Below are 6088 nucleotides of genomic sequence, written 5' to 3' on the forward strand. Positions count from 1 at the left end.
CTCCCTGTTGTATCTAAGGATAGGCAGCAATTGGTTGGCCATAGGGAATGGAGATTGGTAAGCTTTGTGTGGGCCTGCAATTCTTTTTGTTAGATTGTGAGTTTGGGAATCACATTAGTGGACCATCACTTTAGATCGCTTTAATATATCCATCTGTTGGTGAACTACCTCTATTTATCTTCCTCTTTTCATTCTTGTTCTTTTCCATAACTTGTTTTTCAATTAGAATCTCTGTGTCTTTCTTTCTTTTTTTAACCTACTGGAGTATGATTCTGAAAGAATTCCTGTCTTCTTTCTTTTTGGTAAACTTGGGGAATTAAGACTGAAAAGCTTTTTTTTTCCCTAATGAACAAGAAATATAGTAGCCCTGGTAGTTTATTTGTTCCTTCTCCGTTAGAGAGGGGTAGGGTATAGCAATTGTAAACAGAATCTCCTGTAAGTCATTCAATGTGTTTTTCACAATCAGTTTCTATGGCTGACATCCAGGTATCTGTAAGATAGGATCATATTTTAAAACTAAAAATACTAAACAAGCTGTCTCTAACATGCTTGTGTGGGAAACTGAGAGTATTTGCTATTTCATTACCCAAAAGGGATGGAGAGAAGTTTTCCTCATTCAGCAGTGTAACAGGGCACATCTGAAATTGAGAAATCCCAGGGATAGAGTGCAGGCCAGGAGACCACAATAACCACAGGAAGTTGGTACTGGACCTTCTGCCTAGATGTTGGTTGTAGTGACAAATTTTAGGGGAGAGATACAAGAGCTATGTCTAGAAGCAGCAGAGGAGAATACTTTGTGGTGCTCATAAATACTCAAGATTCAGCTGTGCCATTTATGGAACTGGACTGTCAGGCTGGTTGAGTGTTCTACCATTTTGTAACTGAGAACCAACCCAGAATAATTATCATTTGTTAACACTGCTGCTGCTGCTGCTAAGTCACTTCAGTCGTGTCCGACTCTGTGCAACCCCATAGATGGCAGCCAATCAGGCTCCACCATCCCTGGGATTCTCCAGGCAAGAACACTGGAGTGGGTTGCCATTTCCTTCTCCAATGCATGAAAGTGAAAAGTGAAAGTGAAGTCGCTCAGTTGTGTCCGACTCTTAGCGACCTCATGGATTGCAGCCTATCAGGCTCCTCCATCCATGGGATTTTCCAGGCAACTGTTTTATTTTATGCCACAGATTGGTGAGAATAGAAGAAACATGGATTATTTAAACAACTGGAATATTACTAGCAGTAAGTGGTTATCCTGAGTTAGGGGCTTCCCCAGTGGTTCAGAGCTATCGATTCAGCCTGCAGTGCAGGAGATACAAGTTCAAACCCTGGGTCAGGAAGATTCCCTGGAGGAAGATACAACAACCCACTCCAGTATTCTTGCCTGGAGAATTCCATCGACAGCAGAGCCTGACAGTACAGTCCATAGGGTGGTAAAGAGTTAGACGTGACTCAAGTGACTGAGTATGCATGCACTAATCCTGAACTAGTCATTTTTGAGACATACAAATAAAGCCAAAGTCTTAGTCTTAAATTTTTCTTACATGCTTATTGTAGGTCATTGAATTATGGAGTGTGTGCTACATGGGCCTGGTTTGGAACTCTGCTTCATTCACTTATTACCTCTACATCCTTGTCAAGCTTACTTAGCTTTTACATTTCAATTTTCTGGTCTGTAAAGTGAGGATAATATATGTATGTATATAGATACAGATATATCTAAATATATACATAGATAGAATTATATATAGGTATTATATATTTTTACCTATATGACATTATCTATATTATAGGTATATAAAATAATTACATATAGATATGTATATCTATATACAAAGAAAGCATACAGATAGTATATTTACTATATACATAGTATATTTACATATAGAGATATATGTGTGCATGCTCAGTCCTTTGATTGTGTCTGACACTTTGTGACCCTGTTGACTGCAGTCTGCCAGGTTCCTCTTTCCATGGGATTTTTCATGCAAGAATATTGGAGTGGGTTGCCATTTCTTCCTCCTGGGGATTTTCCCCACCCTGCATCTCCTGCAGTGGCAGGCAGATACTTTACCACTGAGCCACCTGGGAAGCCCATATGTATACGTGGATATACATAGATATGTACACATATATATGTTTTCACATTTATTCTGAGCTTTTGTTTTTGAGTCCTTCATTGCCAAACTATATGTTTAATGTTTACAACAGGTATTATAAATTGAGATTTTTTTAAAAGTTCTACTATGTTAGCATAAAATTGTAGATAGTGTTTCAAACCATTATCAAAAAATGCAGAACAAAGTTTGCTGTATATAAGCCATATATAAAATAAGGCACCACTTATCCTTGTGTATCTCAGAAAAGTTTTTAAGTATAAATGTCAATAATTTGATTATTCAGTCCTTTAAGGAGCACGATGTTCAAGGTTACTATTTTCCTTTGTGAGGGAAGAATAAAGTAGTAATGACTTGCAGACACACTTTAGATATTGATCTCCTTACGTGTCCTCACAGCCTCCCCATGATTACTCCTATCATAGTATATATTCCAGCACATCACTTCCACATCTACTAGGTTTGCTACATTATAAACCTCTACAGAAAATGAATGGTATCTTCATTACCTTGTATATCTGTTATCTGGCATCAGTCTTGGGACTTGGTAACAACTAGGGAAATAAGACACAATGATCAATTAAGTAAAGTCATATGTTATGGCAATTTCAGTTATGAAGACTTCAAATGGTACCATGTAAAAGTTGATATCTTATTTATGTCCAAAGTCTGAAATATTGCAAATCTCCTTAAACTAAAAATTAATGAAAATAATATCATTTCAAAGTAAAATTTTAAAAGTATATTTATTACTGCCAGCTTGGCTACTATTTAGAAGTGCTCACTCTGTAGGACTCTAGTCTGCATGGTGGTTTACCAAGGCCAGCCTTCCTTGGCAGAGATCAAATTACACTGTGTCTCCCCAGGCAACAACCCCTCAGTTCCTTCAGGCTGCCACAGTCTGGTCAACTTCTTAGTCTATTGGTCACCACTTCCTTCCTGACTTTTCAGTTGGTAGGCCAATTACTGCAAATTGGCTTCTTCCTAAGAAGAAACATTATGCAAATATTGAGCTCCCTTCCTCATGCTTCTATTCTCTGGTATCCTGCCCCTCCTCTTGGCTACCTCAACTGCTTTGAATTCCAATTCTTTGCCCCTCCATCCTTTGTCATTGCTGCCAGCTTTTTTCATCTTCTCAGTCTCTTAAATGACCCTTTCTGTCACCTTCTGTGAGAAGGCAATGGCACCCCATTCCTGTACTCTTGCCTGGAAAATTCCTTGGATGGAGGTGCCTGGTAGACTGCAGTCCATGGGGGTTGCTAAGAGTCAGACATGACTGAGTGACTTCACTTTCACTTTTCACTTTCATGTATTGGAGAAGGAAATGGCAAACCACTCCAGTGTTCTAGCTTGGAGAATCCCAGGGATGCGGAAGCCTGGTGGGCTGCCGTCTATGGGGTCCCACAGAGTCAGACACGGCTGAAGTGACTTAGCAGCAGCAGCAGTCACCTTCTGAGCCTCTGGAACTTATGAATCTACAAAGATTTCTAGGAGGAAAAATGGGACAAAGTACTATTGGTTAGTTTCCTTTTCCTGGTATCCTTCTTTCTTTTTTTAATTTTATTTTATTTTTAAACTTTACATAATTGTATTAGTTTTGCCAAATATCAAAATGAATCTGCCACAGGTATACATGTGTATCCTTATTTCTAAATCCTCTGTAACTTTGATAGCTTTCAGATGCCTAAAAAGGTGTATTAAAATATACTTGCATCAGTATTTATTTATTGCAGCACTGTGTTTTCTCCTGCTACCTAATAAACTTCCCATCTCTTGGTCCAAATCCTATCTTGTATATAAAGTTCTTTTAGTCAGTCTTTGGATCACCTTTAGTCTTTGCTTCCTCTCTACCTACTCACTAAATCCTCACTCTTTCAATTTAATGCTGCAACAGGGAGACTTGAATGGGAAAACCATATACCTAATCGTGATGACTGTCCTGAGTTGTCTTATCCAAATATTTGCCACATTTCCAAGCCTTTAAGATCATTTTTTCACTGTTCTTCACCTGATCATGAAGCCAATATAATATATTTTAAGGTTAAGTTTTTGACAGCATTTCATTTACAGGACCAGTTTTGTAGATATCATAGTAGGTAGCAGTAGCTACTACAATAGACAGACCTTGAATTTCCAGGAGGTTAACATTGTAGGAACAAAATTCTTACTCACATCTCATTTGCCTGGGACTTGGAAACTCCCCAGGGAAGTTCCCCTCAGGACAGTGACTCAGGAATCTAGTCACTTCCCTCCTGCTCATATCATCTGTCATCTACACCCTCCATGCTTTGGCCCGAAAAGTCAGGGCTATAGGAAACCATGCTTTTTTTTTTTGTAAAGCTGTCCCTGAAAGTGATTTATTAAGCCCCTCTTTTTAAATTCTGTTTATTAGTCATAGGGCTCTAGATGTATGAGACTTAGGAAATAAACGAGTAAACATTCTGTATCACAGGCCATGTTCTAAATAAATCCATGAATGCGAAGGTTGGAAGGAGCATTAACTTTATGTGGAGAAGGGCATTAAAACAGAGAGAGAGCTTAAAAATATCGTCTGACTTTTCAGTGTTGCCTTCTCACTCACTTTTGTTTTCCCATCAGCATGCAATTTTACTGAAAGGCATCAAGTCCAAGAGAAAGAATCTGTGTTACTAGGATAAATCTAAATTTCCAACAAATGATAGATTATTCAACTCTTTATATTTTGGTGTATTATTAAGGGAAAATATTTAATTTTTTCTGAGGCATTCCCTATAATTAAACACTTAATTTCCTCAGATTTTTCAATATGCTAATCAAAGCATGAATAATTATCAGTAAGTTAAAGTAAAAAAAAATTCTTAAAAAGTCTATGTATTTGATGAATATGTTTAAGGATTTACAAATGAGAATAGAATCTATTTATTCTGTAATGTAATTAGTAAGAGTTGAAAAAATGGGTATGATTAATATATATTTTGACTACATGGTTAATTATGTAAAATAAATGACTAGAGGTCAATTGGCCCTCAGTGGAGTTGTAGTGACAAAGTACCCTTCACGGACATGACATTCAGCCTATGAACTTAGAGCTGACCTTCATGCCTGTTTTGGCCACCAACTCTTACATGTCAAAGTCCAGTTTTCACATGTACTTAACATTATGCCACATTTCTAATTAGAGGACATAATTGGGAGATTAACTCAATATTTTATTTAGGACACATTTATTCTGTCTTGTTTTCCCCCTTAATGTCATTTCAGTTCAGTTCAGTTCAATCACACCCCTTAATGTAGTCTTCCTTTTATTTCCACTCAACCTGAAGGTATTAGTTTAGTTCCTTACTGCTTCTTGTTTGGAGCATGTCTATGTCAATGATATTTTATCATTGAATTATATATTATATTATATAGATTGTCTCATGGCCACAAGCATGTTGAATCTTAGTCATAGTTCTTTAGCCTCAAGAACAAAAGCACTTGACTCAAGCCATCCATGTATGTGTGTGCATGTACGTATGCGTGTTAATACAGATACACATATGTGTATATATATATATATATATACATATTTTACATATACATGCAGATAAACCCATCAGTCAGTTCAGTCACTCAGTCGTGTCTGATGCTTTGCGACCCTATGAATTGCAGCATGCCAGGCCTCCTTTGTATCACCAACTCCCAGAGTTCACTCAAACTCATGTCCATCAAGTCAGTGATGCCATCCAGCCATCTCATCCTCTGTCATCCCCTTCTCCTCCTGCCCCTAATCCCTCCCAGCATCAGAGTCTTTTCCAGTGAGTCAACTCTTTGCATGAGGTGGCCAAAGTATTGGAGTTTCAGCTTTAGCATCAGACCTTCCAGTGAACACCCAGGACAGATCTCCTTTAGGATTGACTGGCTGGATCTCCTTGCAGTCCAAGGGATTCACAAGAGTCTTCTCCAACACCACAGTTCAAAAGCATCAATTCTTCAGTGCTCAGCTTTCTTCACAG

The sequence above is a fragment of the Bison bison genome, unplaced genomic scaffold, assembly GCF_000754665.1.
Source record: "Bison bison bison isolate TAMUID 2011002044 unplaced genomic scaffold, Bison_UMD1.0 scf7180017864471, whole genome shotgun sequence".
Taxonomy (NCBI): domain Eukaryota; kingdom Metazoa; phylum Chordata; class Mammalia; order Artiodactyla; family Bovidae; genus Bison; species Bison bison.